Source organism: Mobula hypostoma, chromosome 10 (assembly GCF_963921235.1).
Source record: "Mobula hypostoma chromosome 10, sMobHyp1.1, whole genome shotgun sequence".
NCBI classification, from domain to species: Eukaryota; Metazoa; Chordata; class Chondrichthyes; order Myliobatiformes; family Myliobatidae; genus Mobula; species Mobula hypostoma.
The window spans coordinates 102,494,463-102,519,316 of NC_086106.1; the positions used below are offsets into that span (position 1 = coordinate 102,494,463).

A 24,854-nucleotide genomic window follows, 5' to 3' on the forward strand; every position below is an offset into this window, starting at 1 on the left:
CAATTTCACTCCAATTAAACACCCTAATTAGATTTTCCCACTCAAAAAGAAAATGGGAACCTAGCCAAGCTATGCCAACAAAGCCTTATACCTGTTTTAAGATTCAGGTCGGTTTATAAATGTGTTGTGTATTCATAGTCTGCAATTGAGTCTGGCACAAGTTGAAGCACTTAAAAGGCACAAAACTGGACACTAAATATGTACAGGGTGGGCATGCTGGAAATACTCAGCAACTCAAGCAGTGAGACTGGAGAGGGAAACAGTATCTCCATTCTTTTTGTTTTTGACTGCTGTTGACCCCACAGCCACTTCTCTTCCAGGAATGTCCATCATAGAAACTCTTCCCCACTGTGATGGGATTTCAATTTATCTCTTTTACCTTGTCAACACAAACTGGGGATAAAAATATTAGCAATATTTAAGTGGAGATACAGTAGTTGCTGTCATTTTGAGAGGCTCTTTGCTTATATTAGAATATGGCTCTTTGACCTCTTAAGACTATTTCAAAGTTGTATTTTACCTGTACAGTGTTGACAAGAGTTCATGCCCATTTCACTTTTGTTAAATCATAAGGTTCCTTCATGATATGGAAAAGTAGATTTGTTTGGAATTTGGAGTCCGGTCCACCATTCATTTGCATCATAGCTATTCCATTCCTCAAACTTATCTGTTAGATATTCTATTACATTTTTATTGAACAAAAATCTTGACCATTTCAACAGAGAATCTACAGCCCTTTGAAAGGGATTGTTCAGATTTTCTTCCCCATTTTTGTTAAGAAAAACCTCCTGAGTTCACCCTATAGATGTTTTATCTTTTCAGTATTAAGGAAGTAGCCCAAATTCTGGAATCGTTCACAAGAGAAAATAATTTCTCTATAACTAACCTGACATTCCAGAAGAACTGAAAATATATTTAAAAAATTGCAGCTGCTAGAAAAAATATTGCAGCTGCCGGAAATCTGAATTAAAAACACATAAAACACTCAGCGGGTCAGGGGGTATTTATGGAAAGAGAAACGGCTAATGTTTCAGTTGTAGAAGTCTCTTTATTTTACTCAATACACATAGGTAAATGCTGCAATTTGTTCCCTGCTGCCATCTCTGATTTAGCTTCACCTCCATTCTTGTAACTTCACTTGAGGACTTCGGGCTTGAAATGCAGTTGATATATTCCTTCATCACTAGTGCAAGAAAGTGATGATGATGTTAAAGATCAGTTGTGATCTTATTGAACAGCAGAGTAAGAGGAGGTCCAAAGAGCCCGCTTCCATGTCAATTTTGCATGTTCCTTTTCATCTGCAGTATCTGAAGTAAGACTATAAGACATAGGAACAGAATTAGGCCTTTCTTCCCATTGAGTTTGGGCAGCCATCGTATCATGGCTGATCCATTATGTGTCATAATATAAACACATAGAACTCCACCAACACACTTCTTAAAATATCTTAGCGTGAAATACAAATGTTTGTATTATGTGAACAAAAAAGATGCCAATATTCTTCACGTGTATGTGATGTGTGTAAAAGTAAAGTTTAATGAAGCGATTAGAATATCTCATATCAAGAATGCAGATTGGGATGGTCAAATAACAAACCTTAAAGTTAGTAAAGCTCCACTTTAATTGTTCATAGGTCACAGGGAGTCAGCCATGTTTCTCCTCCCAACTGCAGAATGGTTTCCTGCACTTCATAGTTTGCTAATGCTCAGAGATGGTCAACAACATAATTCCTCCCCACACATGATGCAACAATTCACACCAAACACAATCAGCGCATATGCATTCACAATGTTTGCCACAGGACCCAGTGCTTTATCGTATGAGGGGAGCAATGAAAATATTGACCATATCTGAGCAATCACAAATAATTACTTTCCAACAAGCATTCTCTACTGGATTGTTTTTCTTTATTTTCTTTGGTACCTTTGTTTGCTAGCTTTTTAAAAAAATATATATTTTTAGCAAATCTTATAAATATTTATTCCAGAATTGCCCCAAGGTGAAGGCACAAAATCTTTTTCTGCTTGATAGGTAATCTGCAAGGATTGTGATGCACTTCTGACTCCATTACTTTCTACCAGCAAGTGGCAGCTAAGTTGGAAAATGCCTCCCTGCCCACTGAATGAAAGTATATTGAAACTTTCTACGAGGGAAAAAGAGATAAACTCAGTCATGTAATCTAAACTGATTGATTCAGATTTTCTTACTTTCATTGTTCTGGACATTTTGATTAGCAAGAATAGCAACATCAGTGCTACTTGTGTCATTTAATCGAAAGTAATTTTCAATCGTCGTCTACTCCTAAAGCAGGTGTTCTCAGCCTTTTTTATACCATGGAGCCTTGCCATTAACTGAAGAGTTTGTGGAATCAAGGTTGGGAACTCCTACCCCAAAGCCTCCAGCACCACCTTAAATCAAGTTCCAGTCCCACCAGAAACTGAAAATATCACTCCCAATAGAACCTTGATTGAATTATTGACAGTGGGTGGGCAGGTCACTGAGTGAATGTAGGGAAATCAGACCCAAGCCTAATGATCTTCCAACTTGACGATCAAAGCCACTGATGTTGGAAGCATAAAGTTAAAAAAATGCTTTGTGAAACTTTAGCAGGTCAGGCAGCATCTCTGGAAAAGAAACAACATTAATGTTTCAGGTCAAAGACACTTCATCAGATTGTTTCTAACTTGTTGAGATATTCTGCATTTCTTGTTTTGATATCTGATACTGACCTCTATCAAGTCAGTACAGCTGAAAGAAATGTAGTTTTAAAGACATAAGTTTAACATCATTAAAAGTCTTTGCTGGATTAGCTAAAGTTTCAAAAAGTTCAAAGGTTCAATTTGTTATCGAAGTATACAACTCTGAAATTCTTCACTTCTCTGGTCAGCCATGAAACCAAGAAAGAAAAGAAAGGCAGCACGATCATCAACTTCCAAATGCCACCTCCCATCAGAAATGGAACCAGGCATATGCACTCTGAAATCTGTCCTCCCGCACAAAAACCGAACAAAAGGGATCAGGCATATTGAGATCCAAATCTCTCCTTCTACACAAAAAAGACCCAAACAAAATGGATCAGGCACATTGACCTCAAAACCCTCCTACAACACAAAAAAAACCCAAACAAAATGAGTCAGACAAATCCTCCCCCCACACGAGAAAATGGATCAAGCACATCAACCCCAAATCCCTACTCCCTCAGAAAAAACGTTCAAAACTGATCAGGCACATCGACCTCCAAATCGCCCTCCCCGCACAAAAAAAAACCCCTGAGAAGATTGAGCGAGAAAACAGAGTATAAAAACTACAAGACTGAAAAATATATTTTATAGTCCAAGTGCACATCCAAAATGCAGGAAAAAACCCAGGCAACTCTGTTCGTGGTGGCTGGCTGTCCACTCTCTGGTAGTGTAGCAGAGTGATCAAGAGACGGACAGCTGGTGCTTACCCTCTGCCCTCGCTTCATTGCTTCAATGGTCCTCATCACTTTAATCAGCGAACAATGGGAGCTTTAATTGGTGGATTGGAGCCAAACATCGACTTGCACTCTGTCCCGCAGCCTGCCTGCTACAGGGTTCATGCACGCTGCCTCCCAGAATCCCTTCAGAGACTCTAGAGTGTTGGAACACCCAAACGATCTCCAAACTTTTGCACTCACCTTGATGTTTTGATTGCCCTCATTGCTCTAATGGGTGAATAATGGAAGCTATAATCGGTGAAATGGGGTCAAACATTGGCTCGTGTAACATCCTGCAGGCTTCTTGCCACAAGGTTTGCTCACACTGTCATTGCCTCCGGCATCCTCTTGGAGACTGCAGAGCGCTGAATCACCCAAATGATCTCCAAATAGGAAAACACAAGCTCCAATTGTTCCAGAATCACATACAAGACGAGAAGCAAACATGAAAGACATAAAAGAAGTGAAAAAGAAGGTTCCATGATCTATGATGTTGACAAAAGGAGCATTGTATGCAGGCACCATCTTGACTAGAAGCTTATTGATTTTATTAAAATATCTTTCAGCATTTGAAGGAAGACTGAGACCATAACTGAACATAAAAGAAATGTTAATTATTGGCAAAAGAAGAACTTGTTTTATAGAAGACAGGACAGTACAGCACAGGGACAAACCTTTTGGCCCTCTACTTCCAGGTCCCTCAGGTCGGCTGACTTGGGGGTCCTGGCTGTCCCGCGATCTAAGTTTAAGTTCAGGGGTGACCGTGCCTTTGCTGTTGTAGCCCCTAGACTGTGGAACAGCATTCCCCTTCCTATCAGATCTGCCCCCCTCCATTGATTCTTTTAAGTCCAGGCTCAAAACTTACCTTTATTCACTAGCGTTTGAATCTTCCTGATGTGGCTGATTTTTGGCTTGTGCCTAGGCTCATGTGTTGTTTATTTTGTGCTTGTAAGCTGTGTGCCTTGTTGTTTATATCTGTGTTTCTTGAATTTGTGATTTTAGCTACTTGTTATGGTTTGTGCAGCACTTTGGTCAACATTGGTTGTTTTTAAATGTGCTTTATAAATAAATTTGACTTGATTGACGCAAACACGAGGAAATCTGCAGATGCTGGAATTTCAAGCAACACACATAAAAATTGCTGGTGAACGCAATTCACCAGCAATTTTTATGTGTGTTGCTTGACTTGATTGTCTCAACTTGACTTATGTAGTGCTGAACCAATTAAATACTTTAAAGTCTTTAATGCTTATTCAGGACAAACATTTCACCTGGACAAAAAATACAGTTCTTGGTTTTGTGGCCTCCAATTTTAGTGTAATGCCTTTGCTGAGAAGTTACCAACATCTTTTCGCAAGATGTTTTCTGTCCACATGGCTGAGTACAGTTCACTTTCCAATCAGAATATCGAACACCTTGTGGAAAGTTTGCTATTTAATTAATTGGGTCTGAAAGCTTGGTGCAAAACTCTTGATACTTTCCCCTGCATTTGCAGAGTATGTATGTCGGGAGAATAGATAATGACTACAAAATTCATTATCGGGTCAATGGGATTGGCCAACTATGTGGTGCAGGCAGTCAAATAGCAGGATGGAGAGATGGTCATTACTTGAGAGGTTAGTCCCAAAAGTGACATAAGAGCTAAAAAGACCAGTACTACAGTGGGAGTTAAGAGGCAATTCTGGTAACTGAAGTGAAAAGTTTAGTCCAATAGTAGGTGGTTATGTGACCATTGAGGAAGGTGTACAAAAGCCTGAAGACACATGCTCAACATTACAGGAAAAACTTCTTCCCCTCCACCATCAGATTTCTGAATGGACAATGAACCCACTTATACTACTGCATTTTTTTGCTCTCTTTTTGCACCACTTATTTAATTTAATTGTTGTATAATATTTCTTGCAATTTATAGTTTTTATTATTATGTATTGCAATGTACAGCTGCTTTAAAACAACAAATTTCGTGATGTATGCTGACGATATTAAACCTGATTCTAGTTCTTGTTCAGAAGTTGGGCATCCATGGCACCTAGATGGTTAAATGTCACCTTAATTTATGTTGTAACTCATATCTGTATAAATTTAGTAAAATTAAACTTAATAACACCTGTATAAACACAATGACGCACTGGCACATAAATCAGCTGCACTTCTTTTCCGCACCACCAAAAGGAATTCCAAGGAATCTTAACTTATATGCAGGGGTTTATTATATACCATGGAAATACAATGAGATATATTATCACTTTAATACCAAAAACTTTTGAACATAAGAGAGAAGGTTTTTTTTTAATCTCAAGGTTCAGTGGGATAAGATTTAATGCAAGGTCTGAAATTTTGAAATCGTCCAATGTCTACGTGTGTGTGTGTATATATATATATATATATATATATATATATATATATATATATATAACCCACAAGGGTTTAATCAGGTGGGAGTTTGAAGCCTGAATCCAAACCACTTCTAGTTATAATGTTGGCAGGATGGGTGCTGGAGAACTAACTTACAATCAGAAGGCAAGACAATCAGGAACATATTTTTAACAACACTTCACCCTTCATTCTTACAGATTTCTTTCACCCAAACTTGGGTTTGTTTCTTGCTTCTTCAGGAAAACTGTCAGGTAACACTGGAAAGCAAGATTTTTTAGAAGTGTTGCTTCCTCAGATTTTAAAAATTTTTGTTAATGATAGATTGCTTGAAGCTGAACACAAATATAATTGCAGATTACTTCTATCAGTAGGAATTTGGAGAAACAAGAAATTAACTTTTATTGAAAATAATTTGTTTAATTGCATAATGGTGTTTTGCAGTAGTCCAACTAAGCTAAAGACGCTTGTTGATGATTTTAATTTGTACTCAGTATTTGAGGCTTCTCGCTTAAATGTCCAACAATAATCAGCCAGCATTGATGGATTCCAGTTACCCCGACATCATTTCTCCATGACCGCAATGTCCTAAACCTTTCACCATGTTCATCACTGACAGCACCAAGATTTGTAGGGAAGAAGTGTAAGTGGGAATGCAGAAAATGAATCCTTAGTGACATGTCGCACTTCATGATTTTTGTAAGCTTGTTGTCAACTAGCTGCATATAGTTTGGTGCTCTGTGATTGCCAAGAAAATTTTCAACAACATCCTTGAATGTCTTTCATGTGATTTTCACCGGTCCCGCTAGAGGTTCTTTGAATTGCTTGTTATTGATAACCTGCTTGATTTGTGGACAAACACAAGTGTTTTCCTTAACCTTGGCATCAGTTATTCAGGGAAGTATCTTAAATATTGAAATCCTTCAAGGAAACTTATAGCCCTTCTAAAATTTGTACAGCCATGCAGCATTCGCTCTGCCAAAGCATGTCCAGGCATGCCTAGACAAGATAGAAAACTTTTCAGCTTACATTGTGGGCAACATTTTAATTGACTTGAATTATGAATTGAAATAACAAATAAAGGTGATTTCAAAAAATGGCGTGTGATGGCAAAATTCCATGGTGATTTTCATGATCAGCAGCCCAAAATCAATAAGATACGTACAAACGTATTCAGGAAGCAAAATTTTGTTGTCCAGAGTAATTGATGTTAGTTACCCCATGGACACAAATCTTGTCAGATAAAAGCAGGAATGGTCCCAAATGGCCAATGCTTCCCACTTCACTGTCTTTCCCTCTCAAAATTAGCTCCATCAGTGTTGGAATAGGGTTAGTGTGGAGGAAAATGTGATATATTTATAACCAAACTTGATAAAGCTTAAAAGGGAATTGTTATTCAATGCATGTGTGTGGGGGTGGGGGGGGGGGAGGAGGGGGAAGTAACTTTCACTTTAATATTCATCTGCCTTGGGATGGGTGACCGTGGGGTGGTTAACTGTTTCCACTGCTGGATCTGTGAAGGCCCTTCAACTCCAAGCATTCTGTGTTACCTGTGATCTCTGTTCCTTCCTGATCATGAGGCAATATAGCAACCATCTTCCCAGACTCCACCGATTAACCTCTCACCCACACCTTCTAGTTATCAAGTCCATGGGTAAGATATCTGTGTTTAGGACTCCCTTCTCCTGGTGTCAACTCACCCAACAGCTCTTCAGTTCTCTGTTTCCCAGTCATGGCTTTATCAGTTAAGCTGATCATTAGGAAAGACATCTGCAGGAAAAAAATGTCAGTTATTAATATTTTGCAGCATATTGGAAAAATATGTACAGTATATTTCCAGTTTCCATTTGCATCCCTGTAAAAATAGGGATACTTCTCCATTTTAAAATTATAAGGCCCCTATAGATTCCATCTGTAGACTCCTCTGTAGCAAGATGATAAGGTACAATACTTCAATCTTTCTCCATGACTGTAACGTTTCTTTCCCAGTTGGATTCATGGCTCTAATATTGTTACTGTGAAAAGTTCAAAATTGTACAGAATAGTCCAGGATCACTTTCAGCAAAAATTACATAAATTTCATATCCGTTCCCTACATTTTATATTCTATGTGTAAATCCATTCTCATATTTGCATTTGCCTTTATTTGATTTCTTTTTGCACACTCCCACTTTAAAGATCTTTAAATCTTCACCCACCAACTTCTATGCTGATTTACTCTGCACTTTGTGAAAAATAATGTATTGGCATATGCTTTATTTCACTATTCTTCCCAAAATAATTTCTTTGCAATGAAGAACATCTGCCAATTTTCTGCCTCCTCCATTAACTCATGTATGCCAGTCTGCAACCTCCACCTCCCATATTTAAGTCAGTTTACTAAGCTACCTAATTTAATATCACCATATACTTTGCTGTTTCCCTTGAGCCTAATATGCGTATATAATCAAGTGCATTGCAATATGACTGTCTAAGTATGTTGCTGCTCTGAAACTGCTAATCCATTCATCTATCTCATCTTTATACTTGAATGTCATCAATCTTACTACTCCCTGAGTTGCATTCGGTTTAATAATTCGTGCATTGAAAACATTTGTCGAAGTGAGACACTGTAATTGGATTGCTAGTATACCAAGCTATGTAAGGTGACCAGAGCTTGATTATGGAAGAAAATTTTAAGCAATGGTTCAAGGGCATAAATTTCATTGCCGGGGTCCTAGCAGCTAAAATACTGGTGGACCAATTAAATTATAGGTTTGTAAATGGAAGGAACAGGTATCTTTGGGGCAAGTGGAAGCAATTATAGAAATAGAGAATGATAAGATCACAGAGGATTGAAACAAAGATGACAGTCTAATGTTCAAGGTGTGTGAAGGCATGTGTGGGTGTGTGTAAGCTGTATAATGTGAGCATGCATCTGGTATCAAGCAGTGCTGTTGCTGCTGAGCCAAGGAAGGGATCCAGGGGTAGATCTGATGATGGTGATGTAGAATGAATCAGACTGTTGTTCAGTAAATGACCCAATCCCTGCATACTGGGCACAATGACCTTCTCCAGTTCTTAATGTATTATATATTTACCATCCAGCATGTGCCCTGCATTTCTCAGGCCTTGGCCCCTTCTGCATCGCTCTACTATAATATTATACGTGACAGAGTATTATTCGTAAGCACGAGGAATTCTGCAGATGCTGGAAATTCAAGCAACACACACCAAAGTTGCTGGTGAATGCAGCAGGCCAGGCAGCATCTCTAGGAAGAGGTACAGTCGACGTTTCGGGCTGAGACCCTTCGTCAGGACTAACCGAAGGAAGAGCTAGTAAGAGATTTGAAAGTGGGAGGGGGAGGGGGAGATCCAAAATGATAGGAGAAGACAGGAGGGGGAGGGATGGAGCCAAGAGCTGGACAGGTGATTTTCTTTCTCTCTCTCTCTCCTTTTTCTCCCTCTGTCCCTCTGACTATACCCCTTGCCCATCCTCTGGGTTTTTTCCCCTCCTCCTACTTTTCCTTCTCCCTGGGCCTCCTATCCCATGATCCTCTCATATCCCTTTTGCCAATCACCTGTCCAGCTCTTGGCTCCATTCCTCCCCCTCCTGTCTTCTCCTATCATTTTGGATCTCCCCCTCCCCCTCCCACTTTCAAATCTCTTACTAGCTCTTCCTTCCATTCGTCCTGACGAAGGGTCTTGGCCTGAATTGTCGACTGTACCTCTTCCTAGAGATGCTGCCTGGCTTACTGCGTTCACCAGCAACTTTGATGTGTGTTACTAGAGTTTTATTCCGCAGACTTGAGCCTACATTCTTTTCTCTGCCTTGCTGCTCTGTTCTCTGCTAAAGGCTTTGTAGAATCTATTTGAGACTATCTTTATCTGTTAATATTTCCTGATTCCAACACTCACGTCTATACTGCGTTTTGGATGTTTTAGTTTTTTTCCCAGAGGCTCCACAAAAGAGAGTTGCCATTGTAAAACCAGTGCAAAGCTTGCGATATAAATTGATGGGCCCTGCAGTGACTTGACTGACACCCTGACAAATTTTGCAATCATCTTTATTTTCATTGAGGAATATGAATTAGCATATAGATGCTCATGAATGTCATAACACAATTTTTACAATCTGGCATCATCCACGCTTGTGCGCCTTCTGACCCCTGGGGTAGAGGCTGCCTTCAGCGAAATGCTACAGTAGAGGTCCAGTCAAAGTGGGACACTGTAATTGAATTGCTTTTATACCTGATATGAAGAAAATGGCATCATCATGCTTATATAAGAATGATAGTCAAAACAATGCTATTGTTTAATAGGCATACTGCTGGGTTGAATAGGATTCTTTATTGTACTGCTGATACTTTCCCTGTCATCCTGCTTCTCATCATGCAGCAGAAGAGGAGGTCACATGGCATTTTATGGCCTTCTCCTTTATTCATTCATGTCTTTGAAATCATTGTACTTGATAGAAAATTATTGTGCCGATGTTGACCACCACAAGTGGCTGTTCTTCATATACAATATTAGACAGAGGATTTCAACAAAATATTTACACTGGAAGGAGACTGCACTTCCAATTTATGTCTTGTTCCAGTTAGGGTTATTGGAAAACAAGGAGCGCTATGATGTTTAGATTATTCCCTTCAGAGATAATAATATAAATTTACATTCATTACACAATTATCAGGGCAAAATGAACAGTCCGTTGGGCAAGTGGAGATTGATTCAAGAAAAGCAGCATAGGTTTGTTAAAGGCAAACCATGCTTAACTAACTTATTAGAATTTTTTGATGAACTAACAGGGGAGGTCAATGAGCAAATTGTTGTTGATAAGCTACTGTATATAAGGACTTGCAGAAGGTATGTGATAAAGTATCATGCAATGGGTTACAAAGATAAAAGCTTGTAGAATAAAAGGGGCTGTGGCAGCACTGATCAAAAACTGGCTAAGTAGCATGAAAGTAGTAGAGGTTGGTTTTGTATTATGTCATTCCCCATAGTCATTCCAACGTGCTTCAAGGCCACCACCATCGTCCCCGTGCCAAAGAAGTCTTCAGTGTCCTGCCTCAATGATTACCGTCCCGTTGTACTCACATCCAACGGGACACATCATCATGAAGTGTTTCAAGAGACTCGTCATGAGGCACACCAAGACCCTGCTGCCCCCCTCACTGGACCCCCTGCAGTTAGTGTATCGTCCCAACCGCTCAACTGACGAGGCCATCACCACCACCCTCCACCTGGCCCTCACCCACCTGGATGAAAAAGACACGTATATCCGAATGCTGTTCATAGACTTCAGTTTAGCATTCAACACAATCATTCCTCAGCACCTGATTAGGAAGCTGAAACTGCTGGGCCTGAACACCTCCCTCTGCAACTGGATCCTAGACTTCCTGACTGGGAGACCTCAGTCAGTCTAGATCGGGAGCAGCATCTCCAACACCATCACACTGAGCATGGGGGTCCCCTCAGGGCTGTGTGCTCAGTCCACTGCTGTTCACTCTGCTGACCCACGACTGTGCTGCAACACACAGCTCGAACCACATCATCAAGTTCGCCGATGACACGACCGTGGTGGGTCTCATCAGCAAGATCAACAAGCCAGCATACAGAAAGGAGGTGCAGCGGCTAACGGACTGGTGCAGAGCCAATAACCTGTCTCTGAATGTGAACAAAACAAAAGAGATGGTTGTTGACTTCAGGAGAGCACGGAGCGACCACTCTTCACTGAACATTGACAGCTCCTCCATTGAGATCATTAAGAGCATCAAATTTCTTGGTGTTCACCTGGCGGAGATTCTCACCTGGTCCCTCAACATCAGCTCCATAGCCAAGAAAGCCCAGCAGCGTCTCTACTTTCTGTGAAGGCTGAGAAAAGTCCATCTCCCACCCCCCATCCTCACCACATTCTACAGAGGTTGTATTGAGAGCATCCTGAGCAGCTGCATCACTGCCTGGTTCGGGAATTGCACTGTCTTGGATCGCAAGACCCTGCAGCGGATAGTGAGGTCAGCTGAGAAGATCATCAGGGTCACTCTTCCCGCCATTACAGACATTTACACCACACGCTGCACCTGTAAAGCCAACAGCATTGTGAAGGACCCCACGCACCCCTCATACAAACTCTTCTCCCTCCTGCCATCTGGCAAATGGTACCAAAGCATTCGGGCTCTCACGACCAGACTGTGCAACAATTTCTTCCCCCAAACCATCAGATTCCTTAATACCCTGAATCTAGACTGACATCTACATCATTTATTATTATATTGTAATTTGTCCTCTACTGTGCCTATTGTTTATTATTTATTGTACTGCCCTGCACTGTTTTGTGCACTTTATGTAGTCCTGTGTAGGTCTGTAGTCTAGTGTAGCCTTGTGTTGTCTCACTTAGTCTAGTGTAGTTTTGTGTTGTTTCATGTAGCACCATGGTCCTGGAGGAACACTGTTTCATTTTTATTGTGTACTGTACCAGCAGTTATGGTTGAAATCACAGTAAAATCGACTTGACTTGACTTGATACTAATGTCATTATCTACAGGTTACAATTTCCAAGTCAGTACTTGGCATACAATTTGGAGATGTTGTAAACTGTGAACATAGCAAATATTTTGAGAAAATAAAAGCTACTAAATGAACAGATAGGTAGCAGATGATGATGTTTAATGCTAACCGATACGAGGTTAAAAGCATACATTGTTGAAAAAAAGAATGGGGAGGCCAAGAACATAGTTGAAAAAGTATTTGGGATCCTGGTGTTATTTATAAGGAAGCGTCAAGAGCAGGGAAGTTATGATGACCATATACATTATTGATCCAGCAGAACATCCTACATGGAGTTTGCATATTCTGCCAGGTGCTCCACTTTCCTCCCTCAATCCAGAGAGATACTAATTGTTTAAATAGCTGCTGTAATTTACCTTTAGTAAAAGTGAGTGGCAAAAGAAGCAAAAGAGGAGCTGAGAGACATCTGAGAGAATAAAATTGCAGCACTGGAGTAGAAATGGAAGTAATAGGATTGACCTTCTGAAAGCTGGAATGAACCGAATGAGCAAAAGGAACTTCAACAAGCAGAAATTAATAAAACTAAATGGTGGAGGGTGCACAATGTGTGGCTTTACTTATGTATTCACTCTTGTCTTTATATTGCACATTAAACAAAAAATTACACACTTGAGTCATCTAATTTTCACTGTCTAATTTGAACCAAATCCCAATTTGTAATTCTTATGTCACTCTTTAAAGAAACCTGTATTCATCTTTATCAACAATTAAACACACTCAGAATGGAATGTTAAAGGTTTCTTGTATTTGGAATCAATCCTCACTTTAAGAATGTTCATTTGCAACAGAGCTGCATTTTGATTAATTGGTGGGCTTACAATGAAAATAGATTGACTTACACAAAAAAAACACGAAGGAATGTACTGCTAAAATGAAAATAAATTATAAACTCAGAAAATGGTGTTTTTTGTGTCTCATTTTGTCTAATTAAACCTCTGGCACAGAATTAGTTAACAGCATGATGGTTTCCTGTTCGTGGGTTCATGCCTTCCTTCTGCATTACCTCATTTTATGCCTGTTACTATATGTATTTTTGTAATAAATGCACTGGTTCTGCTGTGTATGCTGTGCATAACTGATTCCACAGAGAGAAATGGGAACTACCAAGCAGATGTTTATTCATGATATCAATAAATATCCTTTAATAAATGGCATAAAATTAAATAGATATCACTTAGTTAGATAGCAATAACAATTCTGAAAGAAGGTGTTTCTCGGGAATATATCAACACTGTGAAGTTGTGTGTATTCATTTATGTGTAATTCTAGCTTTTATTTTCCACTCCTCCACATTTTTCCCACAAAATTCAGCTCTAAAAGAGATGTATTCAGTATGATATGAGTATCATACTACATTTCATAGATAATTTAATAAGGTATTTGACCACAAGTAACCTATAGAATTAAATACATTTACAAAAGCAGTGAAGAATGCATGGCAGCATCAACATCCTCTATTTTAGACTTACATTTTTCCTCCTTTGCTATACAATACATTCCTCGATTTTTCCACCCGATTTTATCATTCTCTGGGTCTACTGGAATTTTTGGAGGAAGCTGATTGTTTCTTTGAGTTCAGAGGCTGCGAGAAATGGTCCAGAGGATTTTGATTCTCACTCTTTCAAAGGTGTTTGTGTGTTGGTTGAAATTCTCAAAGGTGCAGAGTTCTGTGCTTCTCTGATACTGCTTGGCTGCATGAACAGACCTTGTTCACCACTTGAACTGAATTTATACTTACATCCTTCACATAAGTGAGAAGTAAAAATCTTTACGTTACGTCTCCGTCTAAATGCGCAATGTGCAATTTATAGTAAGTTGTAGTAGTATGCACAACAGGACAGTCAATATAGCATAGAAATACAATTGTACAGTCGACCTTCACCAATCCGACTACCTGTAATCCGGTTCCTTCGATAATCTGGCACTGATTATGTGATTCTTTTGTGATTCGGCATTTTCACTAATCTGGCACTCCTCAGGTCCCAGTGGTGCCGGGTTAGTGAAGGTCGACCTGTATCAGCATGAATTAATTAGTCTGATGGCCTGGTAGAAGAAGCTGTCCCAGAGCCTATCGCTCCTGGCTTTTATGTTACATTACCATTTCCTGGATGGTAGCAGCTGGAAAAGTTTATGATTGGGGTGACTGGGTTCTCCAATGATCCTATGGGCCCTTTCTTTTTACACACCTGTATTTGTAAATGTCCTGAATAGTGGGAAGTTCACACCTACAGATGTGCTGGGCTGTCCGCACCACTCTCTGCAGAGTCCTGTGATTGAGGGAAGTACAGTTCCCATACCAGGCAGTGATGCAGCCAGTCAGTATGCTCTCAATTGTGCCCCTGTAGAAAGTTCTTAGGATTTGGGGACCCATACCAAACTTCTTCAACCGTCTGAGGTGAAAGAGGCACTGTTGTGCTTTTTTTCACCACACAGCCGGTATGTACAGCCCGCGTGAGATTCTCAGTGACGTGTATGCTGAAGAACTTAAATCTGTTCACCCTCTCAACCCCAGATCATTGATGTCAGTAGGGGTTAGCCTGTCTCCATTCCCCCTGTAGTCCACAACCAGCTCCTTTGTTTTTGTGACATTGAGGGAGAGGTTGTTTTCTTGACACCACTGTATCTGGGTGATGACTTCTTCTCTGTAGGCTGCCTTATTTTTATTTGAGATTAGGCCAATCAACATAGTATCGTCAGCAAATTTAATTAGCGGATTGGAGCTGTGGGTGGCGACACAGTTATGGGTACACAGAGAGTAAAGGAGGGGGCTTAGGACACAGCCCGGAGGGATACTTGTGTTGAGGTCGGAGGGGCAGAGGTGAGGGAGCATACTCTTAATGCCCTGCTGGTGACCTGACAGGAAGTCCAGGATCCAGCTGCACAAGGCAGTGTGAAATCTGAGGTCTCTGAGCCTCTTGTCAAGCCTGGAGGGAATTATGGTGTTGAATGCTGAACTGTAGTCCAAGAACAGCATTCTCACTTAAGCATCCTTCTTCTTGAGATGTGTGAGGACTGTGTGTAGAGCTGTGGCTATGACATCATCTGTCGATCGGTTGTGTCAGTAGGCAAATGATAGGGAGTCCAGGGTGGATGGTAGCATACTGCAGATGTAATCCTTGACCAGCCTCTCAAAGCATTTGCTTATTATTGAGGTGAGTGCGAAAGGACGCCAGTTGCTTAGACATGTTACCTTGGACTTTTTAGGTAGAGGAACAATAATGATGTTTTGAAGCAGCAGGACACTCGACACTGGGAGAGGGGGAGATTTAAAAATGTCTGTAAACACACCTGCCAGTTGTGCCGTGCACATCCTGAGTACCCGCCCTGGAATGCTGTCCGGTCCCGCAGCCTTATGACAGTCCACTCACTGGAATCACCTGCGTACTTCAGCCTCACAGATAACCAAGGTGCAGGTCGCTTCGGTGGCTCTCCTGGGAGGGACAGTGTTGGCGATATCGACTCGAGCGTAAAAAAAAAATTAGCTCATCTGGGAGAGAGGCAGCGATGTTGGCTTTAATCCTACATTAAAGAACATTCAAACGCCTGCCAACTTCGAGATCAATTACCTTCTGGCAATGCACCTCGGAAACTGCTGAAACAATGCGGTTCAAGCAAAAGTGAGAAAAAAACAAGCTGTTTTATTCCAAACCATATAAGCATTTAACAATTACAGCACGGAAACAGGCCATTTCAGCCCTTCTAGTCTGTGCCGAACGTTTACTCTCACATAGTCCCACCGACCTGCAGTCAGCCCATAACCCTCCATTCCTTTCCTGTCCATATAGCTATCCAATTTTACTTTAAATGACAATATCAAACCTACCTCTACCACTTCTGCTGGAAGCTCGTTCCACACAGCTACCACTCTTTGAGTAAAGAAGTTCCCCCTCATGTTACCCATAACTCTCAACTCATGTCCTCTTGTTTGAGTCTCCCCTACTCTCAATGGAAAAAGCTTATCCACGTCAACTCTATCTATCCCCCTCATAATTTTAAATACCTCTATTAAGTTCCCCCTCAACCTTCTACGCTCCAAAGAATAAAGACCCAACTTGTTCAACATTTCTCTGTAACTTGGTGCTGAAATCCAGGTAAAATTCTAGTAAATCTTCTCTGTACTCTCTCTATTTTGTTGACATCTTTCCTATAATTCGGTGACCAGAAATGTAAACAATACTCCAAATTTGGTCTAACCAATGCCTTGTACAATTTTAACATTACATCCCAACTCCTATACTCAATGCTCTGATTTATAAAGGCCAGCATACCAAAAGCTTTCTTCACCACCCTATCCACATGAGATTCCACCTTCAGGGAATTAATTATTCCATTATTCCTAGCTCCCTCTGTTCGACTGCATTCTTCAACGCCCTACCATTTACCATGTATGTCCTATTTTGATTAGTCCTACCAAAATGTAGCACCTCACATTTATCAGCATTAAACTCCATCTGCCATCTTTCAGCCCACTCTTCTAACTGGTCTAAATCTCTCTGCAAGCTTTGAAAATCTACTTCATTATCCACAATGCCACCTATCTTAGTATCATCTGCGAACTTACTAATCCAATTTACCACCCCATTATCCAGATCATTAATGTATATGACAAACAACATTGGACCCAGTACAGATCCCTGAGGCACACCGCTAGTCACCGGCCTCCAACCTGACAAACAGTTATCCACCAAACACAAAATATTCATTTCTCATTTGAAATTTCCTAAGCCTATCAATCCTAAGAGGTTCTCCCAAATGTCCTCAACAGAACTGATGAGCAGCTGGAGTGCTCATACAGGGAGGTGCCATTGACTAACGTCTTTTTGACCATTGATGCTTTAAAGACATAAGTAACAGAATTACGCAGATTGCAATTTACAAACAGTGTTGGCTTGTTATAGAATTGAATTGAATTGAATTGACTTTATTTCTTACATCCTTCACATACATGAGGAGTTAAAATCTCCAAGTTACGTCTCTGTCTAAATGAGCCATATTGCAATCATAGTAATTTATGATATCTTATAATGAATATAACAGTCAGTGTAACATAGAGTACACTCAGATCAGTGCGAGTTAATCAGTCTGATTGCCTAGTGGAAGAAGACGTCTCGGAGCCTGTTGGTCCTGGCTTTTATGTTGCAGTACTGTTTCCCGGATGGTAGCAGCTGAAATAGATTGTGGTTGGGGTGACTCAGGTTTCCAATGATCCTACGGGCCCTTTTTACACACCTGTCCTTGTAAATGTCCTGAATCATGGGACGTTCACAACTACAGATGCGCTGGGCTGTCTGCACCACTCTCTGCAGAGTCCTGCGATTAAGGGGGGTACAGTTCCCATACCAGGCAGTGATGCAGCCAGTCAGGATGCTCTCAGCTGTGCCCCTGTAGAAAGTTCTTAGGATTTGGGGGCCCATACCAAACTTCCTCAACCATCTGAGCTGAAAAAGGCACTGTTGTGCCTTGTTCACCACACATCTGGTATGTACAGATCACATGAGGTCCTCGTTGATGTGGATTCTGAAGCTGTTTACCCTCTCAACCCCAGATCCATTGATGTCAATAGGGGTTAGCCCATCTCCATTCCTCCTGTAATCCACAACCAGCTACTTTGTTTTTGTGACACTGAGGTTGTTTTCCTGACACCACTGTCAGAGAGATGACTTCTTCCCTGTGGGCCACCTCATTATTGTTTGAGATAAGACCAATCAATGTAGTGTCGTTGGCAAATTTAATTAACAGATTGGAGCTGTGGGTGGCGATAGAGTCATGGGAATACAGGGACTAAAGGAGGGGACTCAGTATGCAGCCCTGAGGGGCTCCTGTATTGAGAGTCAGAGGCTTGGAGATGAGGGAGCCCACTCTTACAACCTGCTGGCGGTCTGACAGGAAGTCCAGGATCCAGTTGTATAAGGCAAGGTCAAGGCCTCTGACTTTCTTGTTGAACCTGGATGAAATTATGGTCTGGAGTGCTGAACTGTAGTCCAAGAACAGCATTCTCACATAATCATCCTTCTTCTCCAGATGTGTAAGGAGGGTATGTAGAGCAATGACTATTGCGTCATCTGTTGATTGGTTGTGTAGGTAGGCGAATTGTAGGGGGTCCAGTTTGGACTGTAGGAAGCTGCAGATGTAATCCTTGATCAGCCTCCCCCAAGCATTTGCTTACTATTGAGGTGAGTGCGACAGGACACCAGTCGTTCAGGCATGTTACCTTGGTCTTTTTTGGTACAGGGACAATGGTGGATAATTGGAAGCAGGACGGCACTCTACACTGGGAGAGGGAGAGATTAAAAATATCAGTAAACACACCTGCCCGTTGTGCTGCGCACATCTTGAGTACTTGCCCTGGGATGCCGTCCGGCCCCGCAGCCTTGCGACTGTCCAATCGTCGCAAACCTCTGCATACCTCAGTCTCAGGGATGACCAGGTTTCAGGTTGTAGCAGTGACTTTCCTCAGAGGCTCGGAGTCAGCGACATCGAACCGAGCATAAAAGTGATTGAGCTCATCTGGGAGAGAAGCTGCGATGTTGATGGCACCACAACCTTTGGCTTTAATGTGTGCGATGGTATGCAGCCCTCGCCACAAGACACGTGTGCTATTCGTTGTGAATCTTAACTCAGTCCTCTCCCTATGTTGTTGTTTCACAGCTTTGATAGCTTGTGCAGATTATAACTGCTTTTCTTGTGCTCTAGTTGATCGCCAGCGATGTAAGCATGATGTTGCACTGTAAACGCTGCTCGCACGGAACTATTGATCCAGGGTTTCTGGTTCAGGAAGCCCCGACCGACTTCTGGGGGACAACATCGTTGATGCACTTCCGGATGAAGCGTGTGACTTCAGCAGTGAACATGGAGACATCTTCATCATGGAAGACATTCCAGTCAACATCTTCGAAGCAGTCCTGCAGCATGGAGGCTGATTGGTTGGACCAACAGTGGACAGTTTATGTGCTATATATCCAGTTTGAGGGTGTGTTCAGAAACTGCTAATGTCCTGTAGCATGTTAATGTTCTGTACAGTACACAACTCCATAGTTTGTATGTGCTGTTTTTTATGCCAACAACAAATAATCTGCTGAGCAATTCAGCAGGCTGAGCAGCATCCGTGGTGAGAGAAATTGTTGATGTTTCAGGTGAAAACCCTACATGCATGATGACAAATTTAGTCCAGCAAAAATTCCAATCTACAGCAAGAATATGTGGTAACAAGGAGGTACACGTAACGGAAAAGGAAATGTCACATTTTGTTGAATACAAGTAACATTTTTGATATTCTGATAGTTTATCAGATGGTTAGAGGTATAACAGGGCAGAGAGTCAGGTCATTTTCCAGGGTAGAAATAAATTAGAGGATGTGCATTTACTGTGAGAGAGCAGAAAGTTTAATGTAGGGTATGCACAGCAATTTTTTAATATGGAGGTTTCCATGCCTGGAATGGGCTTCGAGGGAGAGTTGCGGAAGTAGATATGATAGTGGCATTTAAGAGGCTGTTAGATAAACCCAGAAAAAGAATCAGAATCAGGTTTATTCTTACAGTCTTTAGTCTCATGAAATTTGTTGTTTTGCAGCAATACAGGACAAAGATATAAAATAACTATAAATTACGAAACAAATAAAGAATGAAAAAACAAAGGAATAAGTAGTTAATGTCAGAAATCTGATGGTGGAATCTTTGGGTGTTAGTCTTGAGTCTCCTGTACCTCCTTCCTTATGGTAGTAATGTGAAGAAAGCATTGTGAGAGTCCTTAATAAGGGATGCAGCCTTGTTGAGACACTGCGTCTTGAAAATGTCCTCGATGTTGGGGAAGGTTGTGCCTGAGATGCAGTTAGTTGAGTCTACAACCCTCTGTACCATTTTGCAAATCTGTGCATTAGAGCCTCCACACCAGGCTGTGATACAATCAGTCAGAATGCTCTCCACTGTACATCTTTAGGGATCTGCAAGAGTCTTTGGTGACATACTAAAATTCTTCAAACTCCTAAGGAAGTAGAGCTGCTGGTGTGCCTTTGTGATTGCGTCATTGTTTTGGACTGACAATAAATCTTTTGAAATGTTGATACCCAGGAATTTAAAGCTGTTCGTTCCTTCCACCGCTGATCCTTCATGATGAAACATAGAAATCTACAGCACATTACAGGCCCTTCTGCCCACAATGTTGTGCTGACCATGTAACCTACTCTAGAAACCGCCCAGAATTTCCCTACTGCATAGCCCTCTATTTCTCTAAGCTCCATGTACCTATCTAAGAGTCTCTTAAAAGACCCTACCACCGTCACTGGCAGTGCATTCCACTGCAGGAATGGCAGGATATGAAGAATGGCAGAAGAAAATTAGTTTAATTTGGTATCATGTACGGCACAGATATTTCAATGTACAGTATGTGTAAATATTTATACAAAATTGCTGGCCATTTTGTTTACAGTCTCACTAATACTGAGGAACTAGGCAGGCATAATTAGGAATTATTGTTCACTTGCTTGTAATGTATATTCTGCATTATTTACTTCCCCTTTTGATTTTAAAATGTTTTTGCTTTTCTTGCGTACCAGTCATTATTTTGACTCTCTCAATAAATTATCAAGACATTCAGAGTAAATTTTCCACTTTAGAGCATTCAGGAATTTGAAGGTCGCAGATTTGGTGTGCCTGGTGTTTAAAGTTGACGAATGAGGTCAGGATGGACCATCTCTGCAGCTGCTAGAATTTAAACTTATTTGGTCAGCCATTCCTGAGAATTATTGACTGTGGAACACCATTTTTCTCAGTTGCACCTAAACCTGTATCAATTGGGACCCGATCCAGGTTTGGTGACCTGATTTATTTTAAAGGTGAGGGTTGGTTGTAATGTTGATAGGTCAATTATGGATGTTAATTTTTTTTTATTGAGCTAAGTTGAATGATTACATTATTTTATTCTATTGTGTTCTCAATGAAATAATTTTAGAATAGTGTGATTAGTTTTTAATTTTAAAAAAGTGCTCATTGTTTTTAATTGCTTCTGAATGACAAAGGCATGCTAAAAGCTTCATCTAGTTCATATCAAAATTCATCTAAATTTGACAGCTTGGTTTGTCAATGGTTCTCAGAATTTCTGTGGCAGGACTTTCAGGTCCTACCACATGGTAGAATTTATATCTACAAGGCCCAGTACTGCACCAAGCTTTACTAAACAAATTTGATTGAGGAAGATTAGCTTTACAAGCCCTCAAATTAAAGGCCGTCTCAGGGATTTGTGTGTGATTCACCTGACACAGACATTTTTTTTATATTATGAGGACACTCAGTCCTCGTTTATTGTCATTTAGAAATGCATGCATTAAGAAATGATACAATGTTCCTCCAGAGTGATATCACAAAATATTTGGACTATTAAAAATTTGGACTATTAAGGATGAAAACAAATGTTCCTGGATGTATTTTGTCTTTCTAAATTATTATAGACATTTGTAGTTGAAGTTCACTTCAAGGCTTCAATTTCACTTGTACACTTGTACACAAAAATATGAGGGACGTAGATAGGGTGAATTCATGCAGACTTTTTCCTACCAGGTTGGATGAGACTAGTGTTAGAGTTCATGGGTTTAAGGCATGTAAGGCAGCATCTATAGAGGGAAATAAATAGTCAATATTTTGGGATTATCCCTCCCTGCTTCTAGGTTTGTTAGCAACCTGGCACTTGTGCCAGCTATTAAATAGAGTTTATAAGTTTCTGACTCCTGACCCAGCCTTACATTTTATGATTATGATTATGATTTTATGATTATGAAGACACGTAGTCCTCTTTTATTGTCATTTAGTAATGCATGCATTAAGAAATGATACATTATTTCTTTTCTTCGTGAACAGTGCTTTTTTTTATCCTTGAAACGACAACATTTTTGAGAATATAGGCAAAAAATATCTTTATCCACTTTGTCATACAATTTCCATTTTACAAAATCATTTAAAAATGGGATTGATATAAATCAGAGAATTATTATTCTCATTTTTGTCCGTGATGGTAGGATATGAGCATTTCTAGCAAAATTCCAACAATCTGACTTTGGTGCTGAACAAGCAGATTTCTGACAAATGGATTCTTTTTCCATTAATACCAAAACCTATGCTTATTTCACTTTTTTAAGATAATAAATTTTCCAAATAACCTTGCTTATTTTAAACTCAGTTAACAAAGAGCCCAGTAAGTTCCAGCTTGCAAGTTTCTTCTTGTATGTTTCGGATTGACCTCTAATGTTCCTGATGCAGGACCCTGCTCTGGCCATATACTTTGAATTAATTCCTGACCCAGTTCTGGTCAGTCAGGAGCTCTGGTTCTGGCTGCATTTCCCATTTCAACGGTTCAAAGGATCCATTCTTTCCAGAGTGGATCCTCTGTTCATGCAATGAACTAACTGTGTCAATTGTGTAAATATTAACATCATCTTAAATCAGCAGTAGCTTGTGTCAAATGATTGAAATACTCTACCACATCTCATGATTTCAAAGGGGAATTTAGATCTCTGTGGAATAATAGTATGGGGAAAGCTAGTTTGATTGTATTTGCATTTTGTATTAATGGCTCTGTCTGTCTAAGTAGACAATGGTTTAGGACACAATTGGGTGTGGAACAGCGTTGGCCGTGGCTGAATAAACCGATTCTTGAGCGGCAGTCCTTGGCACAGCTGCTGCACACGAAGGCTGATGGCTGCGGCTGGGTAGTCACTGCCACAGCTTTCCTTCTCTCTCTTCTGTCCGACCACAGTCCAGTTCGTTTTTCCTCTGCATTGGTAATGCCTGTTGCCAGGTGCAGCGATTTGCAGCTGTCTCTTCCCAAGTGTCCACCCTGATATCAGCAGACTTCAGGTCACGTTTCCAAACGTCCCTGTAACGCAGCAGTGGGCGCCCTATGGGCCGGGATCCTGCGGCAAGTTCTCCGTATAGGATGTCCTTGGGGCTGCGGCCATCCTGCATGCGGTGGACATGGCCAAGCCAGCGCAGTCATCGCTGTGTGAAAAAGACATACATGCTTGGCATGCTGGCCTGGTCCAGGACATGCTTGTTTGGCATGTGGTCTTTCCAGGAAATGCCCAGGATCTGACGCAAGCACCGTAGGTGGAAGCTGTTGAGGTGATGCTCTTGGCGTGCGTAGGTTGTCCAACCCTCGCTGCCGTAGAGAAGAGTACTCAGTGCGCAGGCTCTGTACACTGCAATCTTGGTGGCTGTGGTGAGCTTGTTGTTTTTCCACACCCTCTTTGACAGCTTGGCCATAGCAGCGGCGGCTTTCCGTATTCGCCTGTTGAACTCTGGATCGAGGGACAGGTTGCTAGAGACTGTCTATCCTAGGTAGGTGAATTCATCTACCGCTTGCAGGGTGTGGTCACTGATGCTGATGCTGGGGGCTTCATTGACGTCCTGGCCCATGATCTCTTTCTTCTTCAGACTGATGTTGAGGCCAAACTCCTGGCAAGCATGTGCCAGGGAACTGAGTAGCCTCTGGAGACCAGACTGCGTGTGTGATGTCAGGGCGGCATCATCAGCAAAGAGTATCTCCCGGATCAGGAACTGACGCACTTTGGTTTTTGCTCTGAGGCATCCAAGGTTGAAGAGCTTGCCATCGGACCTAGTGTGTAGGTATGCTCCGTCATCAGATGTCCTGAAAGCGTACAACAGTACAAGGGAGAAGAAGATCCCGAAGAGTGTCGGGGTCAGGACGCCGCCCTGCTTCACTCCACTTTGGATGGGGAAGGGCTCTGAGGATGATTCATCGAATTGTACTGTCCCCTGCATGCCGTCATGGAAAGAGGCGACGAGATTCAGCAGCTTTGAAGGGCATCCAATCTTCTTCAGGAGTGCGAAGAGGCCTCTTCTGCTAACCAGGTCGAAAGCCTTGGTCAGATCAATAAAGGCAACGTACAAAGGCTGTCTCTGTTCCCGGCTCTTCTCCTGTAGCTGCCTGAGTGAGGAGATCATGTCCATGGTGGATCACTCTGCTCTGAAGCCACACTGGGACTCAGGGTAGACGTGTTCTGCCAGTGTCTGCAGTCGCTTCAGAACCACTCAGGCAAACGACTTGCCAATGGTGTTGAGCAGGAATATGCCTCTGTAATTGTGGTTTCCCTTATTCTTGAACAATGTGATGATGTTTGCATCTCGCATCTTGGGGAACTGATTCTTCCTCCCAGCACTGGCAGAGCAGCTCGTGAAGATGGCTTAGGAGCACTGGTTTCCCCGCACTGGATCATTTCTGCAGGGATGCCGTCTTTGCCTGGTGCCCTGCTGTGAGCAAGCGAGTCGATGGCCTTGCTGAGTTCTTCCTCTGTTGGGGGTAGATCCAGCTCTTTCATGACAGGTAGAACATAAAACATAGAATAGTACAGCACAGTACAGGCCCTTCGGTCCACAATGTTGTGCCGACCCTCAAACCCTGCCTCCCATACAACCCCCCACCTTAATTCCTCTATATACCTGTCTAGTAGTCTCTTAAACTTCACTAG

The 24,854-nt window shown here is 41.4% G+C and overlaps 1 long non-coding RNA gene across 1 annotated transcript; it reads right to left on the reverse strand.

Moving 5' to 3' along the window:
- Positions 1 to 1,094: 1,094 nt before the first annotated feature.
- On the reverse strand, positions 1,095 to 15,701 carry LOC134353388 (uncharacterized). The gene is made up of 3 exons (XR_010019605.1): positions 15,668 to 15,701; positions 7,531 to 7,600; positions 1,095 to 1,318 (listed from the first exon to the last, which is right to left on the reverse strand). It is a non-coding gene; the product is annotated as an uncharacterized LOC134353388 (long non-coding RNA).
- Positions 15,702 to 24,854: the final 9,153 nt, after the last annotated feature.